At 39.9% G+C, this 25,883-nt stretch overlaps 1 protein-coding gene across 44 annotated transcripts in view; it reads right to left on the bottom strand.

The window, feature by feature from the left end:
- Positions 1-25,883, bottom strand: part of Adgrl2 (adhesion G protein-coupled receptor L2) — a 631,085-nt gene that overhangs the window by 468,908 nt on the left and 136,294 nt on the right. For all 44 annotated transcript variants that reach the window (XM_052731823.1, XM_052731822.1, XM_052731821.1 and 41 more), the window contains exon 2: positions 25,603-25,691. The gene's annotated coding sequence lies outside the window, so the exon portion shown is untranslated. The remainder of the gene's footprint in view (positions 1-25,602; positions 25,692-25,883) is intronic.

The raw sequence follows: 25,883 nt of genomic DNA on the forward strand, positions 1-25,883 counted from the left end.
GGAAATCAGAACGTGTGTCCTGGGACTGAAGCCTTAGCAATTTTCTTTTTTTTTTTTCTTTTCTTTTTTCCTTTCTTTTCTTTTTCCCTCTTTTCTCTCTCTCTTCTCCTCTCTCTCTTTTCTTATTTGCATTGAATGGTTCTCAGGGCATTTCTCATCATGGACAAGCAGTCTACCATACCTCCAGCCCAAGCCTTAGCAATTGTAGAATTCTAGGCGATGAAGCCAAGTGTGAAAACCACAGACCACAGGCATTGATGACCTCCCCAGTACTTCTGCTAAACTATATCATCCACTTTCATCTGTAGGGGAATTAAAAAGTAGGTGCTATGTGGATAGGTTTTTTTTAAAGAAAAAAATAAAAGAAATCAATCATCTCATGGTGTGGGGGTGTGGCTTATTAATGTATTAACAACCCACATAATCCTAACACTGGACAGAATTGTACCAATTTTTTCCTCTTTGAGATGATGATGTGTTATGTAACACAGTCTGGAACTCAGTATGTAGGTGGGCTGGCCTCAAACTCATTGAGATTCTCCTGCCTCAACCTCCTGAGTTGTTACGATCATAGGTCTGGGCCACCACACCCTGCTGTTTTTGCCGTCTTGACTTCTTATTTCCACTGAGACTCCCTTGTAGTTTATTTTTGTGGTACACTGGATTTTCCCATTCTATCTCAGTATATTAACATACTGAGCACACAAATTACACAACATAGTATGTCAATTGAAAAAGGAAAAATGCTAGGTTGATGAAAACTTGGCATAAATTAGTCACAACATATTCAGAAATGCAGCCTGTCTCTGAGCCTCACACCAGATATGCATAAAAATAGGAGGCCGTGATTATTTCGTGCCCAGGGTATTGGATTTGTGCTAACATCCTTTAAATATTAACAACTCATGAGGTATCAGAAAAGCTTCATTCAAATGTCTGAGGTGACTTCAAGTAACTCATCTTGTTCTGCTTTAAGAAACAGAGGCAATGTTCAATGTGGTCACATAAAAGTTCCTTTCCTAGAAGTAGTCAACTCTTATTAAAAAGTGGCTCAGCAAATGAAAGGGATGCCTCTTATTTTTCTCCTCTGATTAGGCACATTCAATTCTGCATTATCCCACTTGCTTTGATGCCAAACAAGATTAAATTTTCAAATACAGTATGCTAAATTTATAATGTAAGTTTAAAACAAAATTACTTATAAGAAACCAACATCAGCATCCAGGGACGAGGCTGAGCTATTAGCATAATTTACACCAGTGAAGATACTCTGCTCTAATTATTTTTGGCCAATTATCAATTACTGGTCAATGCTAGAATCATTCACCATAATTATTTCCCTAAGGCATCATCCATGGATATAATGAAGAGTTCATCCCATTGCTTTTCTTAGAAAAACAATACTTAGAGGGTTTTTTGTTTGTTTATTTGTTTTTTGTTGTTTTGTTTCTTTCTGTGAGATTTTTTTACTCTGTGAGAAAATCAAATCTAAATCATTAACACTGAGGGTTTTTCTAAGATTTTAAATCTTTAGATCTAAAGTATCTAAAGAAAACAGCTAACTATATCCAGGGTTGGCATGAGAAGTTTCTAGAAAGAACTCTTAACAGCTTACCATTTCGTATTGGTATGATTTTTAAAAAATTAATTCATATTAAAAATAGTTTTTTTTAGGTTGAAAAGGTTAATTTGCACTTCTAAAGTTCACATTATTATTATAGATTCCTTTCTTTGTATATGTGGCTCCTCTCTATTAAAATCAACCCCAAAGCCTGCAAACACCAAGCTTACATTTGAATTCCTAATGACTCCTCCTATTGTCTCATTTCTGTTTGAACCTGTCAATCAATAGTGAAAAGTGCTAATCACTCCCAGAAACCCCAATGTTGCTCACAAAAGTACCAGTCACTGAAAAAAATAATACCGATTGGTCATGGATGGGCAGGAAATCACACCAGGGGCCTGTGGGCACAATGGGGTTTATTAAGTCCATTTTGACCAAGTCCAGTTCTCCCTATATGCAAGGGTCTGGGATCTTAATTTCAAAGTCAGTGAAAATCAGCTAGGTAACCTATGATCATTGGCTAGCCTCTCTCTGAACTGCAGTAGAGGCTCTTATTTAGTTACTTCAGCTTTTCACGAAAGCAGCCTTTATTTTTATTCTTTATTTCTCTCCTTTTCTTTTCTAAAGATAGGGGAGGGATTTAGTTGGATATTTGTTGTTTAAAATTCTTGATTGACCCAACTGTTTTTCAGTTGTTCGTTATTTTCAAATACCATTCTTCTAAGTGACTGAGCATCCACAAAAAAAGTTATTTCCCCTTAATACTCCAATGTAGCAATACCCCTTCTCTAAGCACTGACTGAGCTTATTTCTGAGAAGACGTTATGATGGGCATAAAGTATGGGCCCCAAACTATTGTAGCCTTGGGTCATAGAAGGAATTAAGTTAAACAATCTTATTGTCCCCATTATGCAGAATGCCAAATTTCTCAAAGTCCTTTCCTTAAAAATTTTCAAGAAAATTTAAACAAACAAACAAAACCCAAACCTAAGTAAAATCCACACAGCTTACGTGTTTCCTTCAGGGCAGTAGCTGCAAAAGGCTGCTGAAAAGGAGAGGGAGGAGGACATTGCTATTGGTAAAGAGTGAACAGTAATTACCTTGGAGAAGTCTCCAGAGCGATCGATCACCTTTCTGGTTTGTAAGAACAGGACTGGGAATACACAATAATTGATTTCTATTACTTATGTGTATTTTCCTTTTAGCTTTCCGAAGAAGCAACATAGTTTAATTGACTTTAATTTCAAATTACGTATTTTTATGACTCCTGGAGTTGGCTGGAATTAGAACAAAGAGAGCTGCTAGTCCCAGGAGCTATAGTCTCCAGAGAAGGTAAAACTGTGTGCTTGGGTGCACTCATGTGTGAGTGTGTGTGTGAGAGAGAAGTATGCATTTTAACCATCACAGGTCTTTCCATTATTTCTGAATCCCCCCCCCCCTTTTTTTTAAATAGGCATTTAGGTAGCTGTTAGGTTTGTTTCCCTTGTTTTAGAGAAACTAAGAATTTGTCACAATGAGAAGCTGAGAAAGGCCATATTGGCACAGGTTCAATAGAGACAAGTCCCCTCCATGCATGACAAATGGGCAGAACAATCAGTGGCAGGGTCACACTGAATCATCAGACACAGCCTGGGCCATCCCTGCTGTGATGTCACGGTCCAGTCAAGTTCCTGTGAAACTGTGAGGAACTGACTGTATCTAACCCACACCTTCAACTTGTACTTTGATCATGAAAAGAAAACATACTTCCAAATAACAGAGGCATCTAGTGAGACTCAATGCATTCAGGAGATGGAGAGCCTGGCACTTGAGAACACGAGCAGTGAACTTGAGCTGTTTAATATCTTGCCATGAGATAAAGAGAAAGACAGTTTTCCAGGGAGCATCCTATTCCCTGGCTTCTAATGCTCTGCTTAGGTTTAGCCCTGTGGTTTTACACAATGAGTACACTACAGATTCTTTGATTGTGGTGCCTATCATAGTGTGTTACAATTACTGGTTAACTGGACTTTCTTTCCCCACCCTGCCTTTTTATGATACAATTTTCTCTTTTAAATTTTTTTTACCTGCACCATTTTTATTCAGAGTCTGGAACATTTTAGGTGATGGAGAATGCGTATGGATGAGTTTCTAATGAGGGATTCCCTACTGGGTTGATGATATCATTCAGGCAGACACTGAGATTTCTATTTTTCATTGCTTGGACGAAAGTGATTAGGGGATGGTTTATTCTTCAGTACCATAAACAAAGCAAGGACACACAATGACAAAAGGGAGCATGGCCATGGAAAACGACTTCTCTAGTTTCTGGGATACCAAGGAACTGTAGATACACATGGCAAGTTCTAAAGCTTGCTAGTAGTTGGCACAACCATCATCTAAGGAAGTTTTGAGTTTGGTATGTTATTGTATACTATGTTTCCAAACAAGAAATCTATTAAATTAGCAAGAATCATGTTACTAGAACCAGCAGTTTAAAAGACAGAATTTTTATGAGTCAAAAACCATTTCCTTTCTAAACACACACAAAAAATAATGATTCAAGGAAGCAGATCTATTCAAATGAATAAAATTATTTTAATATATAGTATATCATTATATTTCCTTACAGAGATAAAAATCATGTGTAATATACCAAACCTTAATTTCTTGTATCTTATTTGTCCATTCCCCTCATAACATAGATGTATTATCAAAATTAAAATCTAAAATTCCAGGCTTTGCAAATCATCAAAGAGCTGATATGACTGAAAACTATTTCTGTGTCAAGAATGCGTTAGTACTGTGTAAACTATCTGTCACTAAGGAAGAATCAGCTTGCAGTAAGTACTGAGGCTGCCACTTTAATACCAGAAGATTTCACCCACAATACAGGGGCTGTAGACAATGAAGCCAAGATCGGAACACTGACATCAGGCTGTCACTTGGACAATGCCACCAATAGCATGAGTGACATTTGATGGTGGAACATTAGGGGACTGGGACATAGTAGGCTTGCGCTTTGTCAACTATCCCTTTTCTTCTTTCTCCTCTGGTGGCTATTTGTCATTCTAAGATGACGACAGACTTCCCTTGCCCTGGACCTTTCTGAACTCTGCTGTCTTTGGACATCATGGATATTGCCAAAGAAACTATTTGCCACGCAGTAATTGTATGCCACCCCTCATGGAAAGGTAAAGATAATGAGGCCTGTACAGAGAATAGGCATCCTGTCAAAGGGAAAAAGAGCGGCTTTTAAGACACACAGCCATACAAAGTGCCTTATAGACTTGTCCTGGAGTAACTGTATCAATTAACCACGCTAAAAGCGCGAACTCAGAGCAGCGCTGCACACAGCATGTCTACGGGTATTTTATTATCAAGTCCATTATGATGAGTTCATGTCCTAGACAAAGGGAGAACAGAAAAAGAATTCAGGCTGACAAATTAGACTTGAAATCAGTTTCATTTACATAACGACTGGAAGTTCATTAATAACGGAGTTTTAATTATTCATGCTCCTGTTTCACTAGATACAGCAGTTTCCCCCCTGCTGTGCGGGATGTCTGGATTAGCTAAAATGAACCTTAGCAAACGGATGGGCTGCCCAGAAACTTGGAGGCTTTTCTCTTTTCACACTGCTGGAGCTGGCTGGGGGCAGGGAGGTGGCTTGTGTGTACAAATTGGGGCCCAGTAATGAGCAGGCAGAAGAAGGCAGTGCTGAATAGAGAGCAAGGATACAGGCCGGCACAGTTTTTTTGACTCTACGTTCCATGAGTGCTGAAAAGAAAGAGAAGGCAATATTGCAACTGTTGTGTATGCGCACTCTATGGAGCCTTCACCTGAGATGATAGCGCTTTTACTGTCGGCCGAGATCTCCCGATATGTTACACCTCTGTGAACAAGACTGTGGGTGTGTGGTTCTTCATCTGAGGATATAGGGTCAGGGATAGGGTTTCTTTTGCTTTGTATGAATTTAAAAGAATCAAAAGGAAGAAAGAGAAAATTGACAAGCCCTGCTTTCAATTATCTAGAAAAATCTGAGAAATAGGTAGAAAATAGGCTTTTATTCTTTTTCTTCTTGTGACAGCAATGGTGATATTCCTGGTAATCAACAATGACACTAAGGATCTTTATCCTAAAGAACTTACACTACCTGTGCACACTTACGTTCTTTTCACCCTGCCTGGGTACCACTTTGTGAAGGAAGTAGCTGAAGTTGCTTAGTGTATCTCAGGCTCTTTCAATGTTCACATAGTTTACTATTTTAAGGGACTCGTTCACAAAAAAGAGTATCCCTGATACAAAACACAACCATTTCTCCATGCTTTTACAGGTGACAAAAATGAGTAGAGGGACAGGGATCCTTTTCAATTGGGAGTCCTAGGATTGCTGTAGCATCTGGTTTCCATGGCTATCTTTTGCAAGCGCTTTTAGAAAAAAAGTTGTTTGTCGGAAACAGCCTCACAGACAAGGTCTAGAAACATTGAGCATGAAAAGGAAATGAACGAGGAAGAAACTAGTTTAACCAGAGCTGGCTGAGACTCAACGCATCTTTTACATTCTCCCGGTTACCTTGAAGTGCACAACAATATCATACTCATTTTATTACGACTGAAGCTGAGCTCAAGATAGACCAGACTGTGGCTGGTGAAAGATGAAGTCAGTGTGACCAGAGGTTCCCCCAGTTCTGTTTACGTTTGAAGACAAGGATGCTCACTTTTCTTCTATGTGGTTTATATACTTGTTTCTATCTAGCTTCTCCAGAATATGGTTAACTTACTTAACTATTAATTGACGTGGAAAGTCACATACTTAAACAATTAGTGATGTTCTTAGAACACTTTGTGAACAAGATACTGATGTGAACAAGGGCCATAGGAAAAATTAGTAAAAAATTAGACAGTCTAATTGGCCTGATAACTTTATCTCAAATGCTCCATCTGTTGAGTAGGCCACCAGCAGCTATCACTTCTTGTTAATTTGAGCATACTTCTATGTGTGTATTTTGCTCCATACACAAAAAAACTTCTTCCCTTCCCCCATCCCTTTCTCCTTTTTCTTGTCAAACTCTCAGATCATCTTTTCTGGTCAGAACAACCAGTTTTGGGTGGCTAGTTTTTGTGGTTGTGTATGTGTGCACATGTTTGTGTGTATATGGGTGCAGATGCATGCATGCACAGAGCATATGTGAAGGTCAGAGGACAACCTTGGGTGTTAGTCCTCAAAAGACTTCCACTTTGACTTTTTGAGACATTGGCCTGTGACTTTTAAAGTGGACTCTGGGTGTCAGAACTCATGTTCTTTCTCTTGCAAGGAATGTCCTTACCTAACTGCTTTCTTAGCCCCAGCTAAATTTAATTTCAGATTTTATTTCATTCCTTTACTCATGAGCTGATTTCCCTGCTTTCTCAGACCTGCCCCTACCTTCCTGCCTATTTTATAGAGCTATATGGGAGATTTGGGGTATTTAATTATTGCTGCAGAATGATCAAAGCGTATGTATAGTGTTTTACCTTTTTAATCTTTCAGATGTACATATATGCTCAAGTACAAAGAGAAATGAAATGCCTTAGTGGGGAAGAAAGCACATTGAAAGGATTAAACAAGATCTTTTACTAGAGAGCTAGCCTGAGGAACATGCTGGACTTGAGTCCAGAATGAAATACATGGGAGTTTAATGAGATGTGAAGAGCAGTGCATGCAGCAAGACATTATTGGCATAGTGATACCTCTGTAATAGCCTCAGCCAACCTGAAAATTCATTCTCAAAGGAAACGCTTTAAAACCTTTGACCATTTTACATTTTATTCCTCATTGATAAAGTTGAGGGAATGATTCTTCCAGCCAGGGTTTTGAATGGGCAAGTTCTCTTAGCCACATTCCAGCCCTAAAGACATCACTTTTTACAAGCCCTGCTGCCTAAGCTCCTGCTCTTAACTTAGATCAAAAGATTAACAGCAAAATCTAAAAGAAATCTTGTTTTTTTCTAGTTCCATCCATTTGCCTGCAAATTTTATGATGTCTTTTTTTTTAACCGCTGAGTAATACTCTATTGTGTAAATGTACCACATTTTCTTTATCCATTCTTCAGTTGAGGGGCATCTAGGTTGCTTCCCAGTTCTGGCTATTATGAATAATGCTGCTGTGAACATAGTTGAGCAAGTGTCCTTGTGGTATCATTGTGCATCCTTTGCGTATATGCCCAAGAGTGGTATTGCTGGGTGGTCTTGAGGTAGACTGATTGCCAATTTTCTGAGAAACCGCCATAATGATTTCCAAAGTGGCTGTACAAGTTTCCACTCCCATCAGCAGTGGAAGAGTGTTCCCCTTACTCCATACCCTCTCCAGCATAAGCTGTCATCAGTATTTTTGATCTTAGTCATTCTGACAGGTGTAAGATGGTATCTCAGAGTCATTTGTGGGGGTGGGGATGGTGGGGGAACAGGAGGAGGAGAGAGAGAGGGAACTGTGGTTGGTATGTAAAATTAAAAAAAAAACTTTTAAATTAAAAAAAAAAGAAGATCTTGGGAAATTGCAGCCTGTCAAATGCATCTATTAGGAATAACTGTTGTGCTGGGTGTAGTGCCTTTAATTCCAGCACTTTGGAGGCAGAGGCAGGCAGATTTCTGTGAGTACAAGGCCAGCCTAATCTACATAGTGAGTTCCAGGACAGCCAGAGCTACATAGTGAGAACCTGTTTTGAAACAAACAAACAAAAAATAAGTGTTTTAACATTAAAAAATGAAAATTTTGTTTTAACTTTGAAAATGATTAAACGTGTGAGTTTTCCTTAAGATGGCTGAGATAAAGCCATTTCTTGAGATGGCTGTTGTACAGTTTTGTGTTCATAATTTTTTAAATTTCATGAAGCGAGGGCCCATGTGGGCTGTGCCAGTGCAGTTATTGTCTCTGTACATTTTGATTCTCCAATGGAGGGACCTGAGTGTATCAACCACACTCCAGGGAAGGCTCAGGCTTAGCAGTAGCTGGCCAACACGGAAGAGACTCCATGTCTGGTTTTGTTCTGGTTTGGTGAAGTTTTGTTGTTGCTTTGTTTTTGTTTTTGAGAGAGAAAGAACATGAAGTTGGGTGGGTAGGAACAGGGGAAGTATCTGGTAGGAGTTGAGGGGTGGAAACAATATGATCAAAATATATTGAATGAAAAAAAAATGTTCTTTTTTGAGACAGTGTTTCTCTGTGTTGCCCTGGCTGTCCTTGAAGTCGCTCTGTAGAGCAGGCTTGCCTCTAACTCACAGAAATCTATCCACCTCTGCCTTCTGAGTGATGGGATTAAAGGTGTGTGCCACCATCGCCACCACCACCACCACCACCACCACCACCTAGCTGAATGAAACATATTTTTTAAAAAATTTAAAAAGGAAATCCTTATTTTTAGTTATTTGGTATGAGTCACACACACAAAATAATGTTATGAAACTCATTATCCCTATCACTGACAAATGGTTTCGAACACAAGATCTTTTAAAATTATTAAGTTAAAGCAAGGTCTGGAGAATTGGTTCAGTGGGTAAAGTGCTTGCCATGTAAGTCTGAGGACCTTACTTTGTATCCTAGTGCTCATATTGAAATCAATGTCACTATATGTCATACCAGTGCTGGGGCAGGGGGCTTTCTTGAGCTCACTGGCTGGTCCAGCTGAATAGGTTAGCTCAATGTTCAGAAGAAAAACCTGTCTCAAAATATAAGCTGGACTGCAATCATGGAAGACAACTGATGTTATCCTTTGCCACCCCTATTCACACACACACACACACACACACACGCACACATGCACACACACACACACACACACACACACACACACACACACACACACGCACGCACGCACGCACTGAAACGTTCATGAAACAAAACAACAATGGATACATGGGATGACATTAAACTGCAAAGTTTCCTTCTGCAGGCAACAGAAACAACCAGCAGAGTGGCAGGACCCACAGATAGACGGTCAGCAGGTAGCAGAGCTATTCTGTGTCAGTGATCATCAGGGAAATGCAAATCAAAGCAACAATGAGACATCATCTCATACCTCCTAGGCTGGCTATTATCAAAACAACAAAGACAAGTGTTGGAATGGATGTGGAGAAATTGGAAATATTACAGGCTGTTGCTAGGGATGCAGAATGTTATTTACTATGGAAAGCAGTATGAGGCTCCCCTCAAAAATTAAAATTACAGTCACCATATGGCCCAGCACTGCTGGGTCAAATAGATCTGGCTAAATGAATTAAAATTAGGATGCTATAGAGAAAAGAGTCTCTTGCTCATTGCAGCATGACTCACAAAATGCAAACCGTGTGAACAACCTGAATGTTCAGAGACAACAGATAAAGAAAACAAAGCAATTGCATGTGATGGAAGCTATTGTACTTCTAAAGTTGGAATTTTGCAATGTGTGACTTGGATGAACCTTGAGCATATTATATTAAATGAAACAAGTCAGTTGCAAAGGGAGAAACCTGGATTGATTCCATTTGGATGAGTTATTTAAAGTACAACTCAAGGGGCAGAGAGTATCTGTGTTTGGAGGAGGTAACAATGAGGCATTACCATAAAAAAGTGTGACATTTTAGTTCTGTACGATGAATAAATTCTAGATCTATGTTGTATGACATTGTACATATAATTAATAATGCTATTGTCCCAACAAATGTTTATTTATTTATTTAAAGACAGGGTCTCACGTAGCTGAAGCTGACCCCAGGCCCATTATGTAGCCAAGAATGACCCTGAACTTCTGACTCTCTGGCCATCACCTCTCCAATGCTGAGTTGCAGGCACTTGCCGCCATGCTTGATCTAAGTGGTGATGGAGTCAAACCCAGCACCTCTTGCATACTAGGTAGGCAAGGATTGTACTGACTGAGCTACATCCCAAGCCCCTTAAAATGTTTTAAGAGGGTAGATCTCATGGTAAGGAAACAAAAGCATTTACTTACCATTGGCACATTGCCATTTACCAAATGGAACAGAACGTCTGTGTGGTACAATGATTGATTTTATGAATTTTTGCAGCTTTGCTTAATTGCAGTTTTCTTATGTATAAAGAGAAGTGATAATTCCTCTCTGATTGAGTTGTAAGAATTCAGGACAATAATGCATGCTCACCAAAATGGCCCTATACCTGGTAGTGGTTGTTATGATCTGACTGGAAGTTAAGAAGACCAGTTTTGGCCATTGGGCATTGAATTTATAATTTGATGTTGTTAGATCCATAGCACCAAATTGAAAAGCACATGTAATTTTCTCTCAGTAATGGGATCAATAAATTTCCAAGATGTACCCTCTGTGGTGTGATGTAGGGCCTCCATGCAGTGTAGCAAGTACTGCTGTAGGCTGAAATGGAGGAGCTGAAGCCACCCAAACATCCACTTGTCCCTTCTGGACTGTTTTATGCCCAGAGTATTCAAAAAACTCACTTGGGCATGGGCAGAAGCCTGTTAGTCCAGTACGTTATCATCTTTGCTACATAAAATCTTCCTGTCTAAATTTAAAAAAAAAAAGATTGTTCCTGAAATATATTTCTTTTCCATTTGTAGATCATTTCAACAAGAAGGATAAATTTAATTTAAAGCAAAAAATGTAAATATATGTGCCCCCCCCAGGACATATCCTATTCTGTGTCAATTATTTGATTCTTGGTCAGAAACGAATTATTGTTGATAGCATTAATATTAATTAATGGATAAAAACTTAAATCCTTGATGATGATAGAGAATAATAAATTCTTTTTAAAAAGGAAAGAAAAAAATTTCAGAAACAGTAAGGTAGTTAGTATCCAATAACTAGATTTATTCCCTGGGGTATTCAATACCTGAGATGTTTCCTGTACAAGTGGTTCAATCCCACCACCAAGTACACTGGGACAAGGTTACACAAGCTTGTGATCCCAACACTGGGACATGAAGACAGGAAGATCAAAAGTTCAAGGTGCATAGTCAGTTTGAGGCCAGTCTGTGCTACCTGAGACCTAGTCTCAAATAAATAAATAACTAAACAATAAATAAATAAATAAATAAAAACCTAAATATAACAACACATCATATAAAATACACTATGGCCTCCATCTTGATTCATCTCTTTTTATATTCAGTCTTTTCAAAAATGTATGATCATTTTATTATTATTATTATTATTATTATTATTATTATTATTACTAACATTTATTATTACTATAATCATAATTATTATTATTAGTGTGTGTGCCTGCTATACCCCATGTGTGGCAATCAGAAGTATGTGGAATCCGTTCTTCCCTTTCACTTCTATGTGGGTTCTGGAGATCCAATTCAGCTCACTGGGCTTATGTGGCAAGTCCCACCAGGCCTGGCTTTGTTATTTTCAGATTTATTCAGTTGTCATGCATGTACATGGGTGTTTTGCCTGAGTTTATGTATGTGCATGTGCATATCTGGTGCCTGTGGAGGTCAGAAAAGGGTGTCAGATCCCCTGGAACTGGAGTTACAGATGGATCAGCAGGTGGGTGCTAGGAACTTAACCCAGGTTCTCTGTAAGAGTCACAAGTCTTCTTAACAGCTGAGCAATCTTTCCAGCTCCTCCATTTGTCTCTTCTTGTTTCATTTTTATTGTTTTTTAAATTTAATGGGCGGGTGCTTCTGGTGATGAACTCAGTCATCATGCTATTATGTCAAGTGCATATTTACCAACTGAGTTATTGCCCCAGGCCTTTACATTTGTTTACTCTGACTCTTTTTGCTTGCTCTTGGGATCCTTTTTTCCTACTGTGTTGCCTCATCCGCCCTTCCTATGAGGGTTTGTGCCCAGTCTTATTACCTCTTGTGGTGTCATGCTCAGTTGATATCACTGGGAGGCCTGTTCTCTTCTGAAGGAAATGGAGGAGCAGTGGATCTGGGGCTAAGAAGAGGTGGGTGAGTGGGAACTGGGAGGAATGTGGGGAGGGGAGGTGCATGGGGGGTGTAAATGGAGGAGTGGAGGGAGGAGAGACTGCAGTCAGAATGTACGGTATGAGAGAAGGAAAAACAATCACCCCTGTTGGAAAGAGTGTAAGAGCCAGAGGGGATGGTGAACAAGAGGAGGACAAGACCCTCTAAATTAACATGAACAAAGCTCATATGAACTCAGAGACTGAAGCAGCATGCACAGGGCCTGCATGGGACTGCACCAGGTCCTCTGTGTATGTATTATGGCTTCCAGTTTAGTGTTTGTTTTTTTTTAATGGAATTTCTGAGCGTGTGAACATGTGGGTCTCTGATTCTTGGGTCTTCTCTTGGGCTCTTTTCTTTCTGTTGGTTTGCCTGGTTTGACTTTGATGTGTGAGTTTTTGTTTTACATTATTATACTTTACTTTGTTATATCTTATTATTATTTCTTAGGAGTCTGTTCTTTTCTAATAAGACACAGAAAAGGAAGGGAGTGGAATCAATTGGGAGGGGAGGTGGGGAAGGACTGAGAGGGGTAGAGGAAGGGAAACTGTAATCAGGATCTATTACATGAGAAAGGAATCTATTTTCACTGAAAAGAAGAAAGAGAGGGACTCATGCCACTTGGCTTTGGACGGTGGCTCACTTAGCAGAGTTCTTGCTTAACATGCACAAACCCTGGATTCCATCTCCAGCAACAGAGAACACTGCTCACAAGGTACAAGCCCATAATCCTAGCAACTGGCAGGTAGAGTCAGGAGGCTCAGGAGTTCAAAGGTCATCCTGGGCAACATAACCAATTTGAAGGTAGCTTAGGCTACATGAGACCCTGTTATAACAACAAGAACAATGGTAAGAAGGATTATACCTATTGTGAAACTGGGAAATGGTGACATACTAAGAAGTAACATGCTGTGGAATGAGGGGGGCTTGTTTTAAATAACTATGTTTCCTAAATGGGCAAGAAAACCAAGGTAGAGCCAGAGGTCACAGAAAAGGAAAGTGATGAATGACTTCTGTGTGGGGGCCTGCTGACAGACTGTACTTGATAGCTGAAGAACTTCCTAGCTGACAGTTTCAAGTTTGCCATTCATGTAGTCCAGCCTGCTTGTGTAGCATCTCCAGGTGTGTTTCAATGAGGCACTAAACTTCCTCTCATTGACTCAAGGAGGAAGCCTTCAGGTAGGTTTAATGCCTAAGATTAAGACTGCATTACGATTAAGTCTAAAATGTACTGCCACCAATTAGCCCTCTAGTCTTTCTGTAAGCCTTGAATTTTTGATGCGATCAATGACACCAGTGGAGCCATCTTCTGTGCAGTGGTTATTAAAGATATAAAAATCAATACAAAGATGATACTTGGAAATCTATATCACAAGATAATGAATCACCATGAGAGCCCACTAAGAAGAATGTCAGCAAACCAACAGAAGGCTTGTGCAGAACAAGGTACTTCATGCCAGGAGACTTGCAGCTAAATTTTGTATGAGACAGACATCCACAGACCATGCTTATGGCACAGTTACATGACAAGGTTTTAGTAAAATTAAGACAGAAGTTCAACTAGGCAAAAGTCTAAAACAGAATTAAGAGGGGAGGGTGTCTCTTAAAGAGAAAGAATGGGACACAGCAAAAGAACCAGAATTGAGATGTAAGCCTGAGCCAATAACATCATGATTTAACTTTAATTCACGACAAAATAGCATCAAACTTTATCTGTCTGTAATCCTCATTCAATTTCTTTTAAATGAAGCATGATTTGCCTGCACCTTGCATCTGTAAGTACTGATTGCTATTGGAGTTGAGTCTCAGGGCTTCACAGAATGGCCCAAATTTAATTTGAACTGGGGATTGATTTCGTCTCCTTCAAAGGAAGATTTTTTTCCCCCTCCAAAATTGAGCTGGGGTCTGACATTGCAAGTTCATTTTAGTTTTCCCCTTGATCCAATTACAAGTGGCATGAGAACATTTATGTGCTTGGTCCCTGAGGGATGTCACAACATTGCTAATGATGTCACAAATGGCTAAGAACTACTCTGTGCTTTGAGGAATACGGATTCTCTAGAAGTTCCTTGCTGTGGGATGGTCTGTATGTCAAATGTGTTGCTGATTAGTCAATAAATAAATCACTGATTGGCCAGTGGCTAGGCAGGAAGTATAGGCGGGACAAGGAGGAGAATAGAGCTGGGAAGTGGAAGGCTGAGTCAGAGAGACACTGCCAGCCGCCATCAGGACAAGGAAGATGTAAAGTACCGGTAAGCCACAAGCCACGTGGCAAGGTATAGATTAATAGAAATGGATTAATTTAAGCTGTAAGAACAGTTAGCAAGAAGCCTGCCACAGCCATACAGTTTGTAACCAATATAAGTCTCTGTGTTTACTTGATCGGGTTTGAGCGGCTGGGACTGGCGGGTGAGAGAGATTTGCCCTGACTGTGGGCCAGGCAGAAAAACTCTAGCTACAAATGGCGCCCAACGTGGTGGCAAGAGTTTCCACCTAAAACCTGAGAAAAAAGATTCTAAAACGGAGCTAAAAACAGCTCCTAGTTGTCTCTTTTAAGCTAGCGGCAGCCTGCGGTTTGAGCTACTGGCGGGTTCCTAGTGTGCGTGCTCGACCTGCCACCATATGGCGGGAATGAGGCCTCTGCAAGTGGCACATTAAACTGTGTGGTGGATTTAGCCTTTGCTAGTACAAAAAAAAAAAAAAAAAAGAGGTTTCTGGGCTACATGCTGCTTGGATAAAAGCATAGACCCACGATGGCTCCCAGAGCTGGCGGTAAGCATACCGCCGCCATGTTGGGAAGCTGAAGTGGGTGGAGCCAGCAGCCACAGCACCAGCGCCGTTTCAGGCTTAGAAGGCTACAGTTCAAAGCAATAGGCTCAAGCTAATATAAAAAAATAAGCCACGTAAAGATGGCTACCACACAAAGAATCTGGATTATGTTCTCTTTGATATTTGTAACTAAAGAAAAACATTTGATTACAAAAGCTGTTGAGTTATGCCAAAATGTATATTTTAAAGGTACCTTGACTTCAAAATTTGGATATAAGGATATGTTACTTTGGAAAGGAGGCTCTGCTTTTGTTTCCACAGAAAGCCAGAGGCTATGGATTTGTTCCAGATTAAGACACATCAGGTTTGACCAGCCAAGACCACCTGAAAGGTCTCCGATGACACCGTGGCCCAGATAATCCAACATCCAGAACCATTTCAAGGCAACTGGCTCAGATGATACAGCCTCACGGACTACTCCATAATCCTAAAATATTCTTTGTGTCCCCATAAGATACAGCGCCCCCCTCCAGCAGGAAGTAGTAAGAGAAGCTACGCCCAAATTCCCAAATACACCAAGCTGACTTTAGAGATGTATAAAGGTTAAAACTTTCCTTTTTAAGAAAAGAAAAGGGGAGGTGCTGTGGGATGGTCTGTATGTCAAATGTGTTGCTGATTAGTCAATAAATAAATCACTGATTGGCCAGTGGCTAGGCAGGAAGTATAGGCGGGACAAGGAGGAGAATAGAGCTGGGAAGTGGAAGGCTGAGTCAGAGAGACACTGCCAGCCGCCATCAGGACAAGGAAGATGTAAAGTACCGGTAAGCCACAAGCCACGTGGCAAGGTATAGATTAATAGAAATGGATTAATTTAAGCTGTAAGAACAGTTAGCAAGAAGCCTGCCACAGCCATACAGTTTGTAACCAATATAAGTCTCTGTGTTTACTTGATCGGGTTTGAGCGGCTGGGACTGGCGGGTGAGAGAGATTTGCCCTGACTGTGGGCCAGGCAGGAAAACTCTAGCAACAGTTCCTTTTTTTCTTTTTCTTTTACATTTATTTATTTTTATTTTTTGTGTATGGATGTTTTGTCTGTATGTATGCCCATGCACTGTGTTTATGTCTAGTGCCCAGGGAGGACAGAAAAGAGTATCAGATCCTCTAGTACTAGAGTTACAGATGGTTGTAAGCCACTATGGGTACTAGGAATCTAATATGAGTCCTCTGCATGAGCATTCAGTGCTCTTAAATGCAGAGCCATCTCTCCAGCCTCCATACCCATTATATCTTAATTTTGGCTGCTAGGCAAAGAAGAAAAGAAGCAGGCTTGTCACAGTCTGCATTCACTAAAACACTGTATATTTAATAGACACCAAATTTATGCCTGAGATTTCCCGATTTATAACTATGTAAATAAAGTTTTATAGACAAGGATTAGGAAAGGATGTGTTTTTGTGTATATTGGGTGGTGCAAAAGTCATAAATGTTTCTGTTTCCTCTTTCTGCAAATGCATGCAGGCACCCCTCTCTACAGCTCTCAAGGGGCTGCCCTTCAGGAGAGGCAGGCTCCAGACAACTGAGTACTAAGTCCTTAACTGAGAAGTGTGGTTCTGTGTTCATCTGGAAATGTACTGGTTTACAGAGACATGCCATTGCTTTTCTTGGAGCCTTTTCATCTACCTATCATTTGGATGCCAATATAATTTCCAGAAAGTAACACAATGATTAGGTTCTATTATTGCATAGTAAGTTGGGTTTCTCTGTATTTTCATTGCATGTTTTAGAGGTTGATTTCATTAGCTGTGGCTATTGTGGAATTAGCCAATTTTTGTTGCTGTTGTTTTTTCTCCTAATGTATCATACAGAAGGGAGACACACCTCCTGTCCCTTTAACAGGTCTTTCCAGTTTTGACTTCATTTGTTCCCCCTGCCCCCTCTGCATAGGCTCCCAAAGCAAAGGGACCACCAAGCACTATAAAACAAGAGGAATTCAGTTAGACACAAATAAAGGCAGACCTCTTCCTGGCAAGATCTGCCTGGATGAGCAATGTCTGTGGTTGAAAATACTGTGTTTTCCTGATTGTGCAGACATCTCTGATTGTCCTCTTGAACCCCAACTGCCTGGGGAACAACGCCTCTCTCTTCAACTGATAAGTTTTCATGGTCAGCTTTGTTGATGTTTGGAAGGGAGTGTCTTAAACCTCTGTACAAATCTCCTCCACAATTCCATGAATCCAGTCAGCAGTTCCCAGCATCTCTGGGATCTGGTACTAACAAAGAGCCTCTCTGGTATAGCCTTTAGATCCTATGAAACACTTTTGTGTCTTATGGAGCTACAAAAGCCTTAGCTCTTCTTGCATAACAGGTTTTTAAAAAAATCTTAATAGATATATTTATTAATTTAAAATAGAAGGTTTAGGGCATATGAGGCACTTACCTAGCACGTGTGAGGCCTCAGGTTCAATTCCAAGCACAGTACATTAAAAAAAAAAAAAAGTTACTGCATTTAAAAGCCGGGTGTGATCACTCATGCCTAAAGTCATAGCATGTGAAAGGCTAAGGCAAGAGAAGTGCTGTGAGTTCCAGGCCAGTCTAGGCTACAGAGGGAGACCCTGTTTCAAAAAAGAAAATGATTGACAAGCGATTGATGGGAACATGCTGTGGCTAAGACTGTGAATGCTTGGTCTCAGAGGACCCGGCCCAGGGGAAGGTTCTTCGTGGAAAACTGTGTAAAACAGCTTCTCTGAGGATCACACTCTAATGGCTTTCAGAGAAAAGCTTCCATTTTTTGTTAGTAGATAAATACAAAGGACAATATCTAAACCTGGGTAGAATAATCGAGGGTTTTAATAGGTGGGAGGAGTTAAACAGCAATTCAGTGAGAGTAAAGACCTTCACAGCAGACTGATGGAAAGGGAATTTTTAAAACTGGGCAGGTCAGCCATACAGAGAAAGGTAAGTTTTCAGACAGAGTATGTTCACAAGATTAAAAACTGATGAAGTCTGAACAGACAAAACTAGGAAGGGAAGCAAGCTAGCTAGCTGAAAAGCAGGAGGTGAACCAGAAAATCATCTTTCATATAGCTAATGTGGGTGAGAGAGATGGTGGAACTCACAGAGGGCATTTATCATATTCCATAAAGCATAAGAGACACTTAAAAAACACTATAACTGAATTTGTAAATTAAAAATAGAGATATATTATTTTATTATGTATCATATAAGCCAATATTAATACATTCTTCGTTTCTATGTAATAAGAAACTATTTTAAATGATTACCAAATTAGCACATGGTAGAGGCAAAGAGAATTACCCAGGAATTATACAGCTGGCTCTATGAAGTTGTATTTTTTTAAACAAATTTAGAACTCTGAACACTTGAAGGCATCTGAAAGTCAAGGCTATACCAAGCCCTTTAACAGCCAAAGCTCCTGCTGTGTACTTGGCGCCTATAAACTGGGTGAAAGCAAATCTTAGACAGTCTAATTTTAGGAGAGAGAAAGCAGGATTCAAAGATACATTTATCATATATGTGTCATATATATATGTACATGTATATATATGTACGTGTATATATATGTAAAATGTATATTTGCAGTTCTGAGTTTGAACCGAAGGCCTTGCACATACTAGGCATGGGCTCTGCTGCTGACATGATGACATACAACCTCAGCCACAGTCTGCTGATTAAAGCAAATTAAGACAGGGTGAATTGAGAAAAAAACTAGAAAGAAATACAGCAGAAGGTTAAAAATACTTATGTTGCATGTCGACAAAAACGATAGTCTTCACATTTTTTTCTTGTATATTTAGATATTTGCAAATTCTTTGCAGTAGTATTTCCATTTCTTTCAGAAAATTTAAAAAATAGCAAATCAATGGAAAGTATGAATCTCACCACTAAAATGTCCACAGATACAAAATGAATCCATTTTACCACTGGTGAGGCCTTAAGCTAGAGGAGAAGGTGATTCCCATAGAAATGCAAAGGTATTTTATGCCCAATTAATTGAGAAGGCTTTGAACAAAAGTCAGGGCTCCAGAGCAGGAAGGCTGAGCGCAAGAAAGATTTGATAGACACGGGGAAACTGCAAGACCAATGGACACTCCTCAGCAAGAAGAGGTGCTTGTGTGTAACAGCACAAAAAATATGCAAACTGGCAAAATGAGCTGAGAGAGAGGTAAATGAAAAATGATTAGGAGGGAAACTGGCTTTGAACTATACAGCAGGATTTTGTCTTCTCAATGCTGAAATTATTCAAATCCATTGGGAAATCAGTTTATGGAATGAAAACAGCACTCTGACTCCTGGTCAGATAGATGCCTGTGTTCCTGCCTTAAGTCATCAGCATTGGGTCTGTTTCATTACCACCATAGCGTTGACTTCACCTCCAAGAGAAAGCACATAGCCTGCTTTTACTCTCCCTAATTCACTTGCTCACTCAAATAGTCATTGATTTTTCTGAATCTGTAGCCCATCTGCTTGCAAAATGTTCATTGACTTCATGGGACAGAACAGTAAGTATTGGTTGATGTTAATGTACATGCATGCAATAAAACTGTCATCCCAGACATCTTCTGGTACCTGAGTATGAAGAGAAGGCAAGAGTAGACAATGAGGCATGTTGGAGAGACTGAAAAAACCGTGCATGATGGAGAGAGCCTGGCCTTGAGCCACAGTGAGACTTGGGTTCAAATCCTAGCTCTACTACTCTATTTGGTTTCTATGTTTGATCAAATTATACTTTTGAACTTCATTTATCTTTAAGCTGAGTACTGTATATTATTTCTAAGGTATGTTTTTAAGAATCAAATGAAATGTATATAAATTAGAACACGCCATAGTGGTAGGTCCAAAACAAACTCACCATGGTAAATAAACAATATGATTGTCATCGGAAAATCAGTTTGATTTTTTAAAAGCTGTTCTTTAAACACATTTATTTATGTAATGTGTTTGTTATCATGTGCCTCCGTGTGTATTCACATGTGTGAAGGTCAGGGGACAGCTTTCATTTGGGAGTTCATTCTCCCACTATGCGTCTCCTTGGGACTGAACTCAGGTTGGCAAGCTTGGCAGCAACCTCTTTTCTTCACTCAGCATCTCACTGGCTTTCTTTCCATTCATTCATTCATTCATTCATTCATTCATTCATTCATTCATTCATTTTTTTCAGCACTGGTGGTAGAAACCAGAGCCTTAAGAATGTAAGCGAAGATCCTATACAATGACTTTTATCTCCACCTGTCTTCTCTTTATTAAGATACAATATGTTAGGCCTGGAGAAATGGCTCCAGGGTTAAGAGAAAGTTTGCTGTTCTTTCAGAGAACCCAGTGAAGTACCCAGCACACATGAGGCCACTTAAAGCGGCTTGTGCCTCCAGCTCTAAGGGATCCAAGACCCTCTTCTAGCCTCATTCACATGAGCATATACACAAATACAGACATACTCACACATGAGCACACAGAAACACAAATCATCAAGAAAGCCAATATCTATATATTTTAGGGGACAACATGGTAACTCCATACATGTATTCAGCACTGAGTTATCATGGGATAGCAGTAGACACCTCCCTTTCCTCAAGTGGTAATAAGTTCTGTGTTTGGAACTTTCATACTGTTTTAATTACCTTGAAATTTACCCCAGATTGTCATAGCCAACAGCTCATTCCACCATGCTATAAAGTACTAAAATGAATTCCAATTTCTCCAAGTTTTTCTGTTCTTATAACAATGCCACCTCCTCCTTTGCTCTTCCTGGCTTCTGTTTACCTTCTCTTCCACTATGAGGTAGACTTTTTGTTTGTGTTTTGTTTGGGGGTGGGTACTTTGACTACTGCTGTTGTTTGTATTGTTTTGAGAAAGGTCTCACTCTATAGCCCAGGCTGTCCTGGATCTCGCTGCATAGCCTAAGCTGGCCTCAATTGCATGCACTCCATCCTCAGCTTCCCAGGTCCTTAGACAACCAAGGCATGAGCATCATGAGGTGTTCCTGACTGAGTTCTACTTTTAAGTCACAACTCAGGAGTTAGAGCAAGGGCAGCTGTCATTCCTACACTGTAATTTGATAATGCATGCAACTTAAAATTTTAACATGAAAAGAAAATTTTTAGTTTTCTTTGTCTGGGTCTAGTTTTGTATTATTGACATGAGAATAATGTTAGCCTCCCTAACGCAAGCATAAAAACTCCCCCTTAGATGGTAAAGAGTTAATTCATAAAGCATGGCACAAAAGGCTCAACATCATTAAGGCTACTGACTTTATTAATAGGGTGTCTTTGGGGGAGGGCAGGCCAGAAGCTAATAGAAAGCAGCCTGGTGGGACAACAGGGATGGTGAAGGAAAGACCCCTCAGGAAGGGCACTGGTGGCTGATAGATACTCCCTAAGTCCTCCTTGCGTTTCTTATTCCTGTCGTCAAGTACAGGGAGCAGCTTGAAAGGAGCACCTTAAGAGAGGAGGGTTGATTTGGCCTCACAGCTGAAGGGACACAGTCAATAATGCTGAGGAAATCCAGGTGGCCATAGAGGCTCAATAGGCAGTGTGTCTGTCACATCTTGCCCAAGTAAAGAGCAGAGAGCTGGACCTGGAGGAACTCACTGACCCCAGCCCTTGTAGTCTGTGTCTGCCAGGGAAATGTCACTTCCTAAGGTTTGGTAGCTTCCCAGAACAGAAGACCAAACACATGAATCTATAAGGAACATTTCACATTCAGACTATAATAAGCAGTTTTTGTTCACAGGACCAATGTGTAACTGAAAAGCCAGCAGTGGAGGTGCCTGTCTGGGTAAGGGATTTCCCCTCTTCATCCTAGAATTGGCATTGTTGACCCTGAGAGGAGTCTCTGATTCTCACTAAGCTGGGAATTTTCATGGATGTCTTTTAGGCCTTTTCCTTGTCTGCAGAGTCAAAGACTCCTGGCTGGGATTCCTTTAGCTCCACAGTGAGTTGCCCAGCTCAGTCATCTCCTCCACCTGGCTTTCAGTGATGAGACAGCTCACGGCATGCATATGCAAGCATGATCTCTCTTACGGTTTATCCCAGCAAAGTATAATCCATCTAAGCTCTGTTCATTAAAAATCACAGATTTCATAAAATAATGTATTACTGTAGCTGAACATGCACATTCTTTTTTGTCTGGCATGTGAATATTTTTATATGCTGACTTTATTTGTATAAAGAAACCACAGAGATCTCTGTTTGAAACCAAAAAAATTAGATTTAGTTTACATGTTTTTTTTGGAGTGTGGTGGTTAATCTTAACTGTCAGCTTAGTGAGATCTAGAGTCACCCAGCAGATGAAGTGCTAGGCACTTTTGTGGGGGAATATTGTGGGAGAATACCTCACTGTGGGTAGCACCAAACCATGGGGTGGGATTTGGACTACACAAAAATGGAGAAAGTGTCCTGAGCACAAGCATTCATCATACTCTGCCTCTTGACTACTGATGCGATGTAGCCACCCCCCTCAAGTTCCTGCTGCTTCCTGCCACGATGGGCTGCAACCTGGAACTAGGAGCACATAGAAATCCTTTCTCCCTTAGGCTGCTGTGTCAGGATACTTTGTCACAATGATAGAAAAAGAAACCAAGACACGAAGGATCCGTTTGAAAGTTAACCTTCTACTCTTGCTGTCTAAAGAACCAAAGGCAGCAGACTTAGGACCCACTACATGTTACAGTCTGCTAAATCTTTTTGTTGCTTAGGGGTTTCTCCCTAAATATCACCCTTCAATTTTGAGGTTCTTTTTACCATTTCTTAAAATTATATCAAAGATCTTAGCCAGATAAATGCTAATTACTCTAAATCACCAGAAAGTACCACTGACAATTTGGGACTAGAGCCCAACCTGCTCCCTCAACTGAACAGACATCCATCCCTGCCCTTTATGTTACCATGGTGATCAGTTTACTGATAGAATTAGATTGGAAAATGATGCTTGACTACTTTGCTGTAGAATTTAGAATTTCTAAAGTATTACACCAAAGGCATTGTCTTAACAGCTAATATTATATTCTACCCAGTTGTATTGCTTTCAATGTATTCTATTCTTTTAGGGCATTGTACATGCTGGCTTATATTTATAAAATAAAACAATGAAAGAAATATCTCAGAATCACAAAAGAGAGGAATATCTTTTATTTTTATGAAAAAAACATTTTCTCCCAACAACCTATTAGTAAGACTTGTAACCACTATTTCTATTTTGGCAGTTATGCCTTTTGCCTTTGACAATGAACATTAATATTAGCTAATAGTATCCATTATGGACATGATCAGAGAATCAGACTGGGTATATCTTAGTGTCAGAGGGTATATTTTCCATATATGTAGCTTGAATTAAAACCCTAGGGCCATGCTCACATATAAAAGTTATAATTGTATGGGTTAACTAAGATGATTCTGATATCCATTTAGATCTTATTATAATTATTAGTTTTTCATAGCTTAGTAGACCAGTTATTTAAATTTAAAATATCATATTCTATATTAGATTACTAATGAAAATATGTCTAAAATAAAGATAGCATTTGTAATACATTCCAAGTAAAATAAATGGTATTTCTACATATATAAGTATGTCGATGGCATATGCTATCTTTAATATCATTTTTGGAAACAGGATGTGATTCATCACTGTTTGATCATAAGCATGACAGTGACCAAGGACATTTTAGAGATGAGGACTGTAGGTCCTAAAGTAGTTGATTGACAATTTTTTCACTGAACCTTGATGGTGGTCTAGGATTCTAAAAATGGTGCCCCTGTATTCTTTTCTCTGGTTTGTTACTGTCAGTCCCTTAAGGAAAGCAATATGGTGGAATTAAGCAATGACTTGCTCTTGCCTGGCCTAATAGCATCACGATTTTGCTCCTCGGAAGAGAAGGGGAGTGTGCATAGAAACATGGGCAACTGGCACGTCCACTGGAGAGCTAAAGTCATTAGCTGTCCATGGGCTCATTAAACTCTAATGGTGGTCATAATCATTGCTGTGATTTGGAAGCACTGCCTTCACCCCCATGAAAGGCTTTTTGTTTTGCGGTCTTCCTTTCATTCAGCTTCCTGAAATGCTGTGCCAATCGATGTTTGCATGTTTCCAAGATGGCAACGAGCCTTCTAATTGCTTCTCCCACTACACTGTGTGCTGGCAGGAATGCACCCCACTTTTAGATCACTTGATACCTCCTGTCACCTTAGGACTCGCCAGCACACATTCAGAGGCAATGGAATGCCAATTATTTTCCTTCCTGGCATTCCATGAAAACATGTTGTAACTCCTTAAAGGAGAGAGGGATTTGGGAGTTTGATTTCTTTAATAATTCCCGCAGGGTTAGAGAGAGTTTAAGAGTTTAGCCTGTTGTGGAGGCGGGGGGGGGGGGGGGCACTGGGTTATATCGCAGTAACATCACCCACACCACTACAAAAATTTGTTCTATTAATCATGATATCCACAACCATCAATAATAGTAATACTGATAAAAACCAAGTTTTCCGCCTATAGGAGTTGAGAGATTGAGACAATGAGAGCACTACAGCTAATCAGTAAATTTTATGCTTGCTCTGCACCAGCAACATTTCAAGTGTTCTCAGTCGACTGGCTTGATTGTGTTCTTCCACAGCTTGTCGGAATGTCTACTGTTCTCTCGCTTTGTAGAGAAGAAATCTAAAGCCCATGGTTATGTAACTAGATAATGGTAGAACCACCATTTGGTATTAAAATAACACATTTTTAAATTCAGGTTGGTGTCGAAGCATAGACACTTTAGTTGTTATAGGTAGAGCCAAAGACTGTCTGGGAGAGTGGTAGCTTCTAGGAATTACTCTCAACCAGGAAAACAACAGGCAGTGATGAACAGTGAGTTAAATGCATGAAACCTTCTCTTACAAAGGACTTCATTCCACCTCACTTTATCAACCAGCATCCTTTATAAAAGCCTTCATCCCATCCTACTTCATCAACCAGCATCCTTGCAGAAGAAGCCCAACTGGGGCATTTTATGCCTCTACAAAAGAATGCATTCTCCTGGCTTCTTGCTTCATGCAATTCTAATTCATCTCTCCTTAACTGTGATTTGTGATGCCCACTCACATTCCAAGGCAAGAGTTCCCTACCATCGAAAGAATCCTTTTGTACAACACCAGGATAGGTAGGCAGCCAGCTGGCAGAAACAGACAGCAACTAACAGGAAGCCACACATCCAGTGACTCACGTTTTCATCTCTACCCAGGACCATAATTTTATCCTGAAATAAAGGCTCATTGAACGTCATGACTTAGAAAACCACCCACAGGCAAAGCACCACACTTGTACACTATGTTTGAATTCGCAAGATAGCTAAAACCACAATGTGACTTACTTGGAAATTCATCGTTTATCATTAGAAACTATGTAGGCTCCATAGTCATCAGAATGAGTTGTGGACTTTAGAGGAAATGGCCTGTCAACCTAGAACAAAAACAAAACACCCAACAGTTCAAATTTGGCATGAAAAGATCAAGAGAATTGAAAGTACTTTAGTCTGCACATTAAGTGTTAGCTAAAGGGTTGGCTTCGGAGTCTGGGGGTGAAGGCAGCTACTCACATGGAGGAACACCAGGTAGCAGAACCACCACATTTGCGTCTGGCTTTTGAGGAATC

Source organism: Peromyscus californicus, unplaced genomic scaffold (assembly GCF_007827085.1).
Source record: "Peromyscus californicus insignis strain IS unplaced genomic scaffold, ASM782708v3 Scaffold_9__1_contigs__length_137607984, whole genome shotgun sequence".
In the NCBI taxonomy this organism is placed as follows: domain Eukaryota; kingdom Metazoa; phylum Chordata; class Mammalia; order Rodentia; family Cricetidae; genus Peromyscus; species Peromyscus californicus.